At 41.8% G+C, this 15735-nt stretch overlaps 1 protein-coding gene across 11 annotated transcripts in view; it reads left to right on the plus strand.

Moving 5' to 3' along the window:
• The first annotated feature begins 68 nt into the window (after positions 1-68).
• PPP6R3 (protein phosphatase 6 regulatory subunit 3) overlaps positions 69-15735 on the plus strand; it is a 54989-nt gene continuing 39322 nt past the window's right edge. For 7 of the 11 annotated variants that reach the window (XM_081002808.1, XM_081002815.1, XM_081002817.1 and 4 more), the window contains exons 1-3: positions 199-343; positions 11660-11810; positions 14808-14916. The gene's annotated coding sequence lies outside the window, so the exon portion shown is untranslated. The other 4 variants (XM_081002811.1, XM_081002812.1, XM_081002816.1 and 1 more) reach the window with 4 other exon arrangements.

Here is a 15735-nt window from a genome sequence, read left to right on the forward strand (position 1 = left end):
CGTAGAGGTGGGAAGTTAGAGGCGCCCGTCTGGAAACGCTGATTGGGCGAAACAAAGCCGTGACCCCGGCCTTTATCCCCTTTATTGCCCAATGGTGAAGTAGCTTGGCGTGTGATCGACGACACGTTGGAACCAGTAGCAAACAGAGGCTTTTGCCATTGTCCAATAGAAGAGGTGATTGATGAGGAAAGGTGTGAGCCTTAGAGGGTTGATTGGCAGGAATGGGGGGGATGGGGACAGAGGAGGACTCGAAGGAGCTGATATGTCCGCCATCTTGAAGAGTCGGTGATGGTGGCGAGCAGTACTTTTCCCGCCTGAGCGGGGGGGTCCGCCAGGAGGGGGGGTAAGAGGCGCGCTTGAGGAGGCGGGGGGGGGGTTGTGCGTTGGGCCCATTTCAGCGCCTTGAGTTTAATTGTTCTTCACGAGGCTCGAGGACAGTAAAGGCGGGATGGGGGGGGGGCTTCGTTCCTTCTTCCCTCTGAGGGATCGGGTGGGGGCCGGGGAGGCCGAGGAACCGCTTGAGTGGGAGATAGTCCTCCTCTCCCTCCGCCGCTTAGTCGACCCTGTGAGCCGCCGCCTCTCTTTCCCGGCCTGGATCCCATAGGGAAGCGGGATGAGGCCTTCCTTTCTCCGTCTCTCTCACCCCTCACCTCCCAGCAGCGGCCTAAGCGCCTCGGTTTGTTTTGCTTCCTGAGATGTGTCCCCCGCAGTCCCCCAGTTCTGCGTCGCAGCGGCCTGCGTCTCTTCCCCTCCCGCCTCCCTCATTCTACCATGTGAGGAGGGGTGGAAAGGAAGGGAACCCCCGAAGCCTTTTCTTCTCCTGAAGGCCTTGGGGGGGGGTCGTTGGTTGCTGCCGCCGCCTTCTCCGAAAGAATGAGCGGGTATTGGTGACCCCCTGGCCGCACCCCACGTCCTCCCATTCCCTCGGTCTTTTCCCCCTTAGGGAGACTTTGGGCCGGTGTGCGAACTCCTCTGGGCTTCTTTTGAGGGGTGGAAGGGCGTGTAGAAATTCCCATTTCCTACAAAAAGAAAGGGGGGAAATTGTTGTAGGCGGATGACCTCTTTTCCCCGTAAACAACCTTTGGACTCGCTTCCTTGGCTGAGCGAAGATGTGAAATGAACGTTTGCTTAAAGGGTAGCAAGAAGGTGTTGCGCGTTTGGCTTCTGGGATGTGAACTTGGGTGGTGGGAGCTCGTTTGCGGTTTCCTGCAGCAGCAGCAGCTGTGATATGACTGTATTAATAGAGCGGGATACGAGCATCCTGCTTCAGGCAAACACTTTGGGCGGGATTTAAAGTTTTTATCCCGCACAAATAAAGCACGTTCTAGGTTGTTAGATACTTCCTCTGCTCCGACGCGTTCTTTTTCCTGGCCGGGACAAAGTTAGAGGGAAAGTGTTAGCGTCAATTGGCTGCTTTTTCAAGCAATACTTAACTATTTTTAGATTGAGAAACTTAGTAAAAACAACAACTTCCTGCAACAATCCTTGATTTAAAATCGAGGAGAGTTCTTTATGTACTCTTGCATTCTAATAGATATTGCAACATTTTTTTCTACCAGAACTGGCAGTTTCATTTTAAACTATGTACAGTACTTGTGTTAGTAACATTGTGCAATGTTTGTGATAATGCTGTCCTGTGGAAGCTATGAGTTTAATTAGTAATACTAACATCTGAACTCCACTAATTTTTGAACTTTTGCTAGTGGGACAATTGACCAGCCTGATAGAGGTCCTTCATTATTTTGATGGTTTCCATGGGGAAGATATTGAGGGGGAAAGTCTTGCTGACAACATCAGTGGAGTAAAAGGAAGATAAGAGACTAGATAGAACTAGACTTGAATAATAAATAATTGCTCAAAGGATAAAATGGGTTACTACTAAAAATTACCAAAAAAATGTTCGGAGTGCTCAGATACCTATGCTTTAGTATCTAATTCTGCATGTACTTCCAGCCAGATTAGGGTCAGGAAGGGTTGTTTTCCATATTGACTGATGACTGGGTTTTTTTGTCATATTTTCTCTTGTATCATGGTATCCTTATTGGCTTGAGCCATCTGTAAACACAGCCTTTCCTACTACAGGCACATCAAGAAATGGTGCAGCTTTCTTGATGTGCTATGCATTAGCTTTCTAGATTTGAATTCTTTAATTCTGTTTCCACAGATGGTACTTCCACTGACTCTTTCACCTCTCACCTCTGTAAGTAGAATGGAGGGAAACCTACATTAGCTAGCTAGAGCATACAATGCATTTTAAATAGAATACTTTACCATTTCCACTATCAATCTATTTTATTTTCATCCTGCTTCTCATACAAATCTCAAAGTGACATTAACACCTGCAAGTGATATATTCCAGCCTAAAAATAAGCATCAGTTATGGAAAATAATGGCCTTTACATAGATTAGGTGACCATAAAGTTCTTCCAACTTTTGATTATCTCAGTATTTAAGAATTTGAAGGGAAAGATGAAAACCTTTAAATAATTATTTAATTTAAAACTTCTCTGTTGGAGATAAATTGTTTGTATTTTCAAGGCTTAAATAGGATGGAAATATCACTAGATAAACACCATTTCTTGCATGTCATAGGAGACACAGGATGAAGGCATTTTTTCACTTTTCACAACTAAGGCTGCAAACCTATACAGTGGTACAAATGCTTCGGGTTACAAACACTTCAGTACCCACAAATTTGGGCATAAGTCCCATTGAACTCAAATGAATATTACATTAGAGTAGATAGGTATATGCTTGAGCAAGAATCCAAGAGTCAATTCTAATGTATATTCTAGCCAGCATAGGTTAAATGCTATTATTCTGGAAGTGGGATAAATGAAAAGACTTTCACATGTGACACTGGAACTGTTCTGGAAATTAAGTTACAAAATGCTTTGTGCTCCCAATCATAGATAGAAGACATGCCGAAACCCAGTGAAATCAGCTAATGTTAAAGCTGATTCAGTCCTATGTAGGGTGAAACTTACTTTTGAAAGTTAGTGGTGCTATGCTTCTGCAATACAGTAGTAGGTTAATGAAACTAACCTTTACTCTTAGTCCCCAAACAGACCAGATATTACAGATCTGTGGTCAAAACTATCATTTTCTCTTAGAAGTAGCCATGAGGGCTCGGGGATTTTTGAACCTTCTCCATATGCTTTTTTCCTGGGGTAATCTCTGCCCACCTTTCAGCTACTACTTACACAAATTGAGAAAATTCACAGGTATGCTTACAGCTTCTCATAGTGGGTCAAATAGCAGACGTCTTTTGGCTGGGAGAGGCATGATTTGCATTTGCAAAGTGGCATACAGGAAAGAGTTAAAGTCCCTCTGTGCTGTGGACTTGATGCAGTCTAGGAGCCTCTGTAGGTATATTCAAAAGAGATCTGCGGCATTGGGAGATGAATCACAAATCTCAAGCATTTCATTTAGTATCACTCTTAATTTACTGTAAAACATAAAGCCTAGCTTTTGACCTTGTCATTAAGATTGAATTTGAGATTGGGCTTTACTTATGTTTGATCTAAAAATGCATATTGGATCTAACAATGTTGGATTTTTGAGCATGAAAAGGTGATACCGGAGAATGTTTAAAAGGTGATGTGGAATTATGATTACGTGAATGATTTTGTAGGTTCAGATTGATCGCTTTAGTGAAGGGCATCACAAGGACACAGATAATCAATTTATTGGTAAAAGATCAAGTCTGGCTTGCATAGATGCAGCCAAAATGCACACTAAACCAGTAATACCAGTCTCCACTGCAAATATATTAACTAGAGCAACTGGTGGGGTATATGGGGTGTTAGGGGCAGTTTGAGTATATGAAGTATTAGGGGCGGGATACTACCTCTTGGGGACATGTTGTGCTCCTTCTGGGGCAGCTTGTCCACCTTTGGTCCCCACCCTGCACTTAGCTCTTACTTCTGGCTCCTAGAAGCTGTCAGCAAGCAACAGCAAGTGGACACACCCCATGAAATGGCTTCAACTGGCTGGCTAAACTGGGCAAGGGTAGCTGATGGGTCTCAAACCTTGGGTGAGTTAGAGACATCCCTTGCATGCAAAGACAGGCTCTGGTGGATTGAGCAGACAAGACCAAAAGTGGGTCCAATAGTCAAGAAGCCAATTTCTGCATGTGCTGTAGAGGGAAGTGAGGGGCAGGTGGGGCACATCAACCTGGGAAGGTAGCCCACCTAGGAGAAGGGAAACTCCTATCCTAAACCTCTACTGCCTTGCTGAATACATTTGGGAGAAGAAAAGGCTACACAAAACCATACACAGGGACTCCATCCAGAGTGGAGTCCCTAAGATGGTTGCATGGCACTGTGTATGCCTCCTGTCAACTGCTGTAGCCAAGCTGACACCAATGTATTGCTCTGCTTTCTTTTGGACCACGTCAGTGATGCTGAGAGGAGGGTCTTGTCTAGGCAGCCCAAGACCTCAATACACACTGCTAGGCTTGCGCCCCAAGTTGCTGCTAAGGCTTAGCCGCTGGAGGCACACTCTGTTGTCTCTCGAGGCAGACTGGTGCCAACAGAGCAACTGGTTTGTATGTAGAATTCACAATAGCAGTTTGTTCTGGATTAATTCTTGAATATAAGACTGATATCTCTGTGTGTAAGTCCTTTGCATTTTCACATTCTGGTAAGAACTTGGAATACTGTAGTGTAGCCTAAGTGCTAGTAGGTCATGCCTAAGTGATGGGTTAGGAACAACATTTTCCCAAGTGAGAAACATGTTATAAATGTTAATGCTGCTTTACATTTATTTAGACTTGATGTGCTGGGAAAAGTTGCCAAAAAATGGTATGCATCTCTGAAGTTGAGCAATGAAAGTGGCCAAGTTGGGTAATGATACCAAATTATTGAAAGTGGTAAAAACAAAAAGTGGTTAGGAGACATTCCAAAGGGATCTCTAGACTGAGTGATAGGGTGTTAAAATGGCAAATGAAATTCAATGAAAGCAAGTACCGGTATGTGAAGTGATTCATGTGTTATAATGGTGGCTAAATTGGTAGTGACTGACCTTGGGCTACTTGAGGTGATATGAAAAGTGCAGATTTCCTATTTGGGATCATTAGAAAAGGATTGAAAATAAAACTGCTAGTACAGTGCCATTGTACAAATCTATATAATGAACTTTGAATATTCTGTAGAGTGCTGGTTGTTGTACCTCAAAAAGAGGCTACTGTAGAGCTGGAATTTTTTTAGAGAAGGTCAGTCAAAATGATCAGGGGGCTGGAGCAGCTCTTCTGTGAGGAAAGATTACAATGTTTGGGGCTTTTTAGTTTACAGAAAAACGCAAGAAAGAGGGGACATGAGAGAGGTGTATAAGATTATGAATGATGTAATAAAGAGAAGTTTTTCTCCCTCATACTAGAACCAGTGGCCATTCAATAAAGCTGCATGTTGGAAGATTTAGGACAGACAAAAGAAAGTACCTCTTCACATAGCATATAGTTAATCTATGGAATAAGGTTACCAGTTTGGATGGCTTCAAAAGAGGTTTAATTCATTGAGAAGGAGGTATTCAATGGCTACTCACCATGATGGCTATACTGTGTCCGTTGTCTGTATGCCTCTGAATACCATTTGCTGGGAATCACAAGTAGGGTGAGTGGTGTTATCCTCAGGTGTGGCAGGCTTCCCATAGGCTTCTGGTTTCCCACTGAGAACAGGATGCAGGACAAGGTAGGTCTTTGGTCTGATCCAGCAGGGCTCGTCTAAAAATTACTGAGTCTTTTAAAGATAACTTGAAGTAGAACAAACAGTATTGCAGGAAACAAACCTGGGAGTACTGTGTATCTAAATAGTCTGCTCTTGATTATTTAGTGAACTTCAGAGCCCTATGTTTCCACTGCCTTCAGATGTTTCACTAGAAGCCCACCATACTTGAAATGGATCTAAAAGGTTTGTACACTACCTGTCCTAGTGGACTATTTGTAGAACATACCTTAATTGGTAGAGCATTAGACTCTTAATCTCAGGGTTGTGGGTTCAAGCCCCATGTTAGGTTAAAGATTCCGGCATTGCAGAGGGTTGAACTAGATCCTCATAGTTCTTTCTAACTCTGCAATTCCATGATACTATTCTTGTTTTGATGTTGTAGTGAAGATGCTCTTTCTGGTAGCAATTTCATAGTCTTCTAACAGCAATGGTGTTGTAGACATCTGCTCAACCTAAACTATAATAAAATAACGATACCTTTGGGTAGATAGGGAAAACCATGGCTTCATTTGCAGTTAAACCTAGGAATATATATTTGAGGGGGGAAATGTTCTTTTGGTCACTGGTTGAGGCAATGAGCTGCGTTTCAAATGCATCATGGTTGGAGTTGAAGTTGAAATGAAATACAGCTCTAACAAGGTTAAAAGGCATAAGCAAACTTCTACAGATTTTTTTACAAGTCAGTATAGAATTAATACAGTGGTACCCCGCAAGACGAATGCCTCGCAAGACGGAAAACCCGCAAGACGAAAGGGTTTTCTGTTTTGGAGGCGCTTCGCAAGACGAATTTCCCTATGGGCTTGCATCACAAGACGAAAGCCCATAGGGAAATGCTGGCGGTCGGGAACAAAGACTTTCGCCCACAGCCGGCCTTCAGAAGAGGACCTCTTCTGAAGGCCGGCGGGGGGCAAAAGTCTTTGCTCCCCCCCGCCTGCCTTCCCCCCCCGCCTGCCCCGGGCGATCTTAAAATGCTGGCGGGCGGGAGCGAAGCGTTCGCTGCCGACCCCCAGCATTTTAAAATCTCCCCGTGTCCCGGGGAGATTTTAAAATGCTGGGGGTCGGGAGCGAAGCGTTCGCTGCCGACCCCCAGCATTTTAAAACGCTGCTCCGAAGCGGGGCGGGGGGCGGGAACACCTTCTGAAGGCAGGCGGGGGGCGAAAGTCTTTGTCCCCCCTGCCTGCCTTCCCAGGGGCTTTTAAATCGCCCCGGACAGCGGAGAAGTCCTCTGCTGTCCGGGGCGATTTTAAAATGCCGCCCGCCAGCATTTTAAGATCGCCCGGACAGCGGAGAAGTCCTCCGCTGTCCTGGGGTTTTTTAAAATGCTGGGGGTGGGAAGAAAAGCCCTTGTCCCCCCCGCCCCCAGCCTTCAGAAGAGGTCCGGGGACAGACTGTCCCCGGACCTGGTCTGAAGGCGGTTTCCCTAGGAACGCATTAATTGATTTTCAATGCATTCCTATGGGAAACCGTGCATCGCAAGACGAAAAACTCGCAAGACGAAGAGACTTGCGGAACGAATTAATTTCGTCTTGCGAGGCACCACTGTACTGTTTAGCCTAGTTCATGGTGTAGTGGTTAAGAGCGGTAGTCTCATAATCTGGGGAACCGGGTTCGCGTCTCCGCTCCTCCACTTGCAGCTGCTGGGTGACCTTGGGCCAGTCACACTTCTTTGAAGTCTCTCAGCCCCACTCACCTCACAGAGTGTTTGTTGTGGGGGAGGAAGGGAAAGGAGAATGTTAGCCGCTTTGAGACTCCTTAAAGGGAGTGAAAGGCGGGATATCAAATCCAAACTCCTATTCTTCTTCTTCTTCTTCTTCTTCTTCTTCTTCTTCTTCTTCTCACTCTGTTCTCCTCCCTCCACCTCACCGCCATCGTTTGAAAGAGAATGTTTCCTCAGAACATGCAGTTTCCATGAGCCAATTGTTTCTCTGGTTGCTTGTGCTTTGAAGGGCTGGGCCCCGTTGAAAGCCCTCAGCCTCACGATCCTCATGAATCAGAGGTTTGCCTTTGCCAAAGAAATGGTTAATTGCTACTTGTTTTTATAGTATTGTAAGTCCCATGTAAGGGGGTAAGGAATTATCCTTTCTGATTTGGACCATTGATCTTGGTTTCATAAGTATTGAGAAGTTTCAGGGGATGTTTCAATTTACCCAGATTTAGGTTCCTTTGGAGGGAGGTAACGCTGGATGTCTGTTTTTGTAGTAGTTTAATTTGTTTTATTTAAAAATAAACCAGTCGAACATACTTGGGAACAAATAGTTCGTGCACATTATATCTCCCAAGAAAATCACCCTTAAACCCCCAGATGTTTTTAGCTTACTGCTCTCATTCTGCTACCTATGTGGCTCTGCCTCTGTTTCCCAAAGCTGTTCCGCTAGTGCTCTCAGGTGCTGCATCCCTTCATTTGGAAGGGGATGATGAGTCATTTTGGCTAAATATGGCGTTCTCTTCCCAGCTGTTTCCTAGCTCTCCTGGATAGAGATGTATTTTTTTATTTTTAAAAAATCTGAAGCCCCACTTCTGGAAATGCTGTTTTTCTGGGTTTTTCCAGGGTTCCCCCCTCCTCTGGAAAAATGTTTTTTTTTTTGGGGAGGGAACACAATACTGGTTTTTAAAGTACAGTGGTACCTTGGGTTACATACGCTTCAGGTTACAGACTCCGCTAACCCAGAAATATTACCTCGGGTTAAGAACTTTGCTTCAGGATAAGAACAGAAATCGTGCTCTGGCGGCGCGGCAGCCGCAGGAGGCCCCATTAGCTAAAGTGGTCTTCAGGTTAAGAACAGTTTCACGTTAAGAATGGACCTCCAGAACGAATTAAGTTCTTAACCTGAGGTACCACTGTAATCTTTCTATTTCAAAAGTCAGTTTCTTATCATAGAATTTTGTCTGGTATATACACTTTTTCAGACAATAATTACAATTTGATTTCCCCCCAAGTTTCTGTTACATGTTATTATTAATTTAAAAATGTATACCACCCTTCACCCATAGATCTTGAGGCAGTTCACAACATAAAAATACAAGTTAAAAAGCACAAAATACATAATAAAAGCAAACCAATAACCCCCTCTCCCCTCCAACAAACCTTTAAAGGGAATAGGATGTTAATCAGCCCAAGGCCTGGTTGAAGAGGAACATTTTCTCTTGGTGCCTAAGGTGGATAATGAAGACGCCAGTCGAACTTCCCTGGGGAAAGCATTCCACAAGTGGGGAGCCACTACAGAAAAGGCCCGTTCTTGTGTTGCCACCCTATCAACCTTGTGTGAAGAAGGCACCCAAAGATGGGCCTCAGATGATGACCTTAGGCCTGGGTCAGTTCATATGGGGAGAGGTGGTCCTTAAGCTACAAGCTGCTGAACTGTAAAGAACCTAGTATCTCTGAGGTTTTTTATTACGAAATTTACTACATATCCTTCTGACTTCCACAATTTCAAGCACTCATTTCCATAAAAAGCTGAGAAAAAGAGTAATTTACATAATAAGGCAGTAGGCATGCTTGATCACTGACTTATAAAGAACTTTCAAGGAGTCATTTTTGGCCACCTTCATCCTTTCATGTCCATTCTCCAGACTCCTACAGAGTGACCATATAGTAATGTTGGAGATATTGTGGAAACCAGTTTTCCTAAAATGCATGTATCTGTCAGGGAAGGATAAAAATAAACAATTATAAAGGTTTCAAGAATTCCAGGTCGCTAGTGTGGCAGCACCTACGCTTTGGAACCCCTGTTATATTTCAGACTCAAACCTCCTCTATTGTCTTTTGAAGATTTTACTTTTTCCAACAGGCTTTTAAGTAGGGTTGGAATTTGTATTGCTTTTATATATATGTTCTAAAATGTTTTTATACATGTAGGTATTCTATATATGTTTGGAAACTATTCAGAAAAGAAATTATTTCTCCCCACCAAACCCATTGATTCCTGATGCCATGAAGGAGCACTATTCTACCCAGTTACTACTGGCCTTTGCTTCTGAAAAAAATTAGGCACTGAAGAACTAGTAATCACTCCTGAGGGTCTTTTGAAAAATTGAAATGCAACTATTGTGGGCTGCAGATCAGTGCAATAATGGAGAGTTGCTATTTTCAAAACAACTTTTACCCACCTGTCTACTTCCTCTACTCTGATTACATTTGTTGCCCCAAAACTGTATTTCAGTTCTCAAACAGCTTTTGTTGGGATTGGTCATGACTCATGAGTACCTAGTTTGGCTCTTGGTCTTTGAAGAAATTATCTTACTTGGTTATGTTTCCATGTATACAGGGAATGCTGAACAGAAACCCTTAATTTCACAAATATTCCTCTTGTTCCCTTAATGTGTATGATTAGGACTTCTGACCGGAGGTTTATAAATTATGTTTCTACACAGCATCAAGGCTTTATTTAGTTCCAGATCATAACCAATTAGCATTCATTCTCATTCAGGAAATAAATGAATCATGTTATTGGAAACTTGTTTTTAATCTCCAGCAAAAAGGACTGCTTTGAAACATTCTATCTTTATCTAGTAAAACAATCTTTTGCATTGACATTTGGTTTGAAGTTTCATTATCCTATTTGCTGCTTAAATTGAAAGAGGTCATTAGTATCTGAGGGCACTCAGCAGAAACAACATTTCCATTATAAATGTAAACTCACTGAACCCACACAATTTTGGGAATTACAGCTTTGTAAATGTGTGTTTTGGCTCTCATTTCCTTAGAGAATGTAGTACTCATTTATTAAAAAAGGAAATTGTATGATTTGGTTAGTATACTGTTCCATGTAAATCAGTATTGTAAGACAGAATATGGAGGGCTAATAGTAATGAACTATTGCAGTTGTTCTGGTGATTATAATGCTCAGGATCAAAAGGAGTACTTGGGGTATACTTGGGCATACCTGATGTTCTCTGTTTCCCCTACGAGTGGACACCCCATACCACATAATAAACTGCTCCTGAAAGGCTCCTTGCTTCAAAAGTGGTTTTCCATGTATGCTGCTATTCAAGAACTACCACCCAACACAGTCCCTTTGGTTAAACAATGATTGAGTTGTCCACTTGTTTTGATCCTGGACGCCATTCATATCATTGATTTTAATACCACATGATGTACAAAAGCATATAGTAGTTCTGAATTTCTATCCCTTTTAGAATTTAAAGACTTAGAACCAGTGTTCAAAACTTGTCCTAGGGGCATTTTGCGACAGGGAATTTCATTAGCTCTGGGCGCTGTACTGCACCTAAGATTTCAGATTAAAACTGCAAAGTGGAAGGAAAGGAGGACCTTTTTCTGCCTCCCCACTTCCAGCTACTCTTTGAAGACTGGAGAAGAGACCCTCTTAAGAATATTAGGGTGGTGGGCAGGGGAAGGACTAGACTATGTGAAAAATGAACATAATATTTTAGCTGCAGTTCATACATTTTCAGCTTTGTATTCTTGTATTTTCAGCTTTGTATTCTTGTTATATAAAAGCGCGCCTAGACTTTCCATTGTTGCGCCCATAATCTAGGTTTAAGGTGCCATTTAGCGCCTAGTTTTTATATCTTTCTAACACTGCTTAGAACTATAAATAAAAACTGCATGTTATTTTGATTAATGTTCATAATCCATACCAAACTGCTTTTTTAAATGCAGTGTGTGTTTGGGAAGGGGGGAATAATAATGTTTGAGAATACTAGCAATTGAAATGGGGAAGAGTTAAATTGGGTACCTTTGCTTTGGTGTTTATTGAAATATTATGGTTCCTGCAAATAGCCTCAGCAGTTTCTCCAAGTACAGTTTAAGCTTTTCTCTCTACCGTTGTGTAAAAATATGTGAGAGACGTTACCCTGATTAAATTGCTCTCATGTTACTAGCTCTCAATATATTCCATTATTGAGGTGTTCATTATTGACTTCACTAATGAAATTGTGTTGACATTATAAAATTGTATTGTGTTTTCTCATAGGAAGAAATCGGCTTCATCTTAACCTAATTCAGCCTGCTAATCTGCTAATACTGTAGATTTAAAGATTTTGCTGCTGCCTGGATACCCTGTAATGGGCAAGGAGCCACAAAGAATACATTTTTTTTTTCTTTTTAAAATTTTCTGTTAACAGGTAAGAAATACCACCTAGTATGCTTCTGCAGATGTTGCTTAATGTTTTGGTGTTTGCTTCTTCCCCTAAATATTTGCTAAACACAATGCTTTAGGCATTCTTCTAATAACTTTATTTCTTGCTCTTTGCTTTTCCCCCTTTTTTCTTTTGACGCCCTTAGCTACACATGCAGTTTATCTCCATTACTAATGACTTAAATTCAATTTAGGATCAATATGGCATCAACACTGCAAGTTTTTTTGTGCATGTTTACAAAAATGGCACATAACCTGATTTGTAAGTCCTGTTTTGGAACAGGAATTGAAGCCCTGGGTCGCTGGAAAATAATCCATGATCAAGTCATGTGCATGTTCACTATACTAAATCTGATTGAATAGGATTGCCTGGGTTTAATTCCTTTATGTGAAAATGGTTTTGCCTTTAACTGAAGTTTGCTTCTTGACGCTTCCTCAACATTACTTAATGATAGTCTTTCTGTTGAGTTGGGAGGTGACTTATCAGTATCGTGTGATTTGTTTAGATTCTTAATTATTGTGACAGTGCTGCAAGATTGAGTTTCAATTGCCATTACTTGAATATATGCCGCTTTTCTTGCCCCCATTAGAAGCCGGAAGTACCTCCCTAAAGGCTAAAGAAGTCAAGCACATAGTGACAAGTTTTTGAAAATTATTATATGTTAAAATGGTGACATAGAGGAGAGTGTTCACATTTGCCATTACTGATGTTATTTGCTAATGTAACATTTGGAGAGAATACTGCTTAGATATTTTACTTGTTACTTGTTTAACCATGCCTGTGTTTCTGAGCTAGGTTTAAATGTCCAGTTAGGCTACTTTGAGCAACTTTTCCCTGCTTCTTTGGACAGAGGATGAGAAAGCTTCACACTGCCAAGTGTTAGTGGTTACTTGTATAAATTCTAAATGTTAGGTTCCTTCTTTGCAAGGAAATGATTTTGTATGAGCACTCCTGTGGCTTAATGTAAGGTGGTAAATGGCCTTCAGAATGCCAGCAGTACTTGTTAGCATGTTTGCTGCAGCACCTCTTTGAAGGGTGTTCACAACTGAAAGGCACTATTTCCATTTGGTGCCTGCCTAACTCATAGCAGTGTGGGCACCTGAAGCTAGGATTTTGATCTCCTAAAATGGGTAGTCTTTACAAGAGGAGGTGGTCTTTGGGGCACTTTTTGGAGGTCACAAGACACTGCAGCTTAATCTGAATGCAACTAAAATATGGATAATGGAATAAGACCTACTTCCTCAGGAAGCTGGGGCACCAACCAAATTTGGTGAAAGGTGCTTCAAGCTACAAAGGCTACTTGAACGTCTGAAGACCAATGCTGGATCCAAAACCATGTGTGACCTGTCCGAAAACAGGTGAACACAGTTCTGTAGTATGGTAAATGCCTCACCAACAATGTGTCATAAAGGGATTAAGCTTGCATTTTTTCCCTCAGCCAGGCAGTGACTGATTCCAGACACTCTTGTCTGTCTTAAGATGTGTACTATATTTCTGCATGCAGGTCTCTGCTTAGCACAAATTTGAAAGCTGGCAATGTAATTCAACCATACACTACCAAAAGGTGAGCTTATAAAGAAAGCAGAAGCAACCTGAAACAAATAGTGACTCTTAACCCGTTGCATGTCACAGGAAATCTTGGCTTTCTTATCAAATTGTTTCCTGACATTGCTGACACTTCACTAGTCTCCTGGTGCAAGTGGGATCAATTAACCACAATTCCTGGCTTAGTATTGTGTCCAAACTGGGGGCTGTGGTTTATTCTGCTCAACTAGCATCAAGAAGCTGAGGACAAATGTTGATTTCATATTGTGACAACTGTAATCTGAAAATGGAGCATTTAACTTCATATTTTCCTTCAAAAGTATATGCCTTCAAAAGTTGGTAACTTATTAAACATTAACATTGAATTGTTCTAAGTTCTGCTAAACTAACTTCCTCTCTCATGCACATGCGAAAGGGAAGAGAGGTGGGGGTGCATTATGGTATATGTTAATTCTGTTTATACGACTAAGTAGCCAGATTTTAAATACTGAAATGGATTCCAACTTCTCTGTGTTAATTCATTGGAAAGTAGATGCAAAAGTATCTTAGTTACATGAGAGGATCTAACAATATTGAAGGCAAGGGAAAAAGTTATTCAACAATGTCCTCAAGGTTGGGGTGGGCACACTTTAGCCCTGTGGAATTTACCCCCCCCCCCCAAGAACTGAGGCCCATGAACCACAGACAGGTATGAAACAGTTGCTGGTGGGATGGATGGCAACATACTCTTAGAACTAAGAAGCATGAGTGCCTATGAGCACATGCTCATCCCAGGAATTTATTTTTAGTATCAGAACTGAGCTCTTTGGGGTGGTTAGCTAGTAGGTCAGGATCTATTGATAGATCACTGAGTGATTTTTCAGTAGATCAACAAGGCATATGTGGCCTAATTGTTTAACAACTCTTACCTCCCAACTAGACAGTGAAATCCTTCCTTCATTGTTCAAATTAACCTCTAGATATGTTAAGAAAGTTGACCAACCTAGCATGGTACAACTTTCTTAAGATACCTAGAGGTTAATTTGAACAATGAACATCATACCAACTTGTGCTAGTTATTTGGGAGTGTGTGTGTGTGTTTACTGTAGAAGCTGCCATTCTTGGGATTTTCCTTGTTAGCTACTGAGTTGAATGACAATTGCGGGGAGAGCTCAGATATTCTCACAATGTAGCCTCCAAGTCAAATGCCCATTGACACTGGTTGATAGGAGGAGTTTGGCTAACTGGTAACGATGGTGGATACCACCCAGTGGCAGACATTCTTTGACTAAAAGGGCTTCTCTTTCTTAGGTGAATCGTATACTTTATTCCTTGATTCTTTGAATAAAAGTTACTGTGTTGGTGAATATGATTGTGATACCTGGTCTGTGGGCTACCTTCTATTTGTATTAAGACAGGAGGATTACAATAAAAAACAAAAGTTCATTCTATGTGCAGGCGTGGTCGAGGCAAGGAGGGCTGTTTTTGAAGGAAAGAAGGTGGCAGTTAGCTATCAGTTCAGAAGGTTCGCTGAAGAGCTGAGTGAGAAGACTCCAAAGTAGTAAAGGTACCCTATCAAAGATATTGGTTAGATAAGGAATCATTTTTGGAAAGCTTTTCATAAGATGATGATGAGAGGGTACAGTAATCCTAGAGGAGATAGTACATATCGCCAGAATACGAAGGGAAGTAGCAGCTCCTCAGTTCATGTAATGTGTGCTCCCAAAAGTTGCTCTATGGAACAAGATACATGGTTCTAGGTCATGAGCAGAAGTAAATACAGTACACTTGGAAGCCATGCCTCCTTGTTTGTTCACATAGTATCTGGTTGAATGTACAAGTAGCAATGAATAGTCTTTCCTTGCAGACTCGCAGCCAGTCCTATTAAATTGAGGTGGGCAGTCTATTCTAGTGCAAACCAGACTCCATTGATGGAAATTATTTGGCTCAAACTGTATTCTATTGAGTAGGTTGGGCTTTATTGCCCACCATTGTAAAGACTAAAGTTAGAAATAGTGAGTAATTTGTTTGATCCTGATGAGATTGGAACTGCAAGAGGGATCAGTTGTGGCAACTTTTTCCATATCTGAGTAACAGCAAAGGAAGAAGATATTATTGGACTGAGATGACACTCAAAAGTGTCTTGCCAGGCTTGTTAAAAATATGCAATGATATGATCATAGTTGTATATGGGAAGAACAAAGCTCAGCATCTGTTTTGATCCTTTTAAAAAAACACTCCATTAATTTTGCACATAGTTTAGAGAACAATAGCATGCAATAGGGGAGAAATTGTGAAACACATTTTGATGGGCAGTAGATATAAATAATATAGATAACTGGTGTACCCTATATGTCATAGAAGGAGTACAGACATAGGAAATGAA

The sequence above is a fragment of the Podarcis pityusensis genome, assembly GCF_964106645.2.
Source record: "Podarcis pityusensis genome assembly, chromosome: 1".
Lineage (NCBI taxonomy): Eukaryota > Metazoa > Chordata > Lepidosauria > Squamata > Lacertidae > Podarcis > Podarcis pityusensis.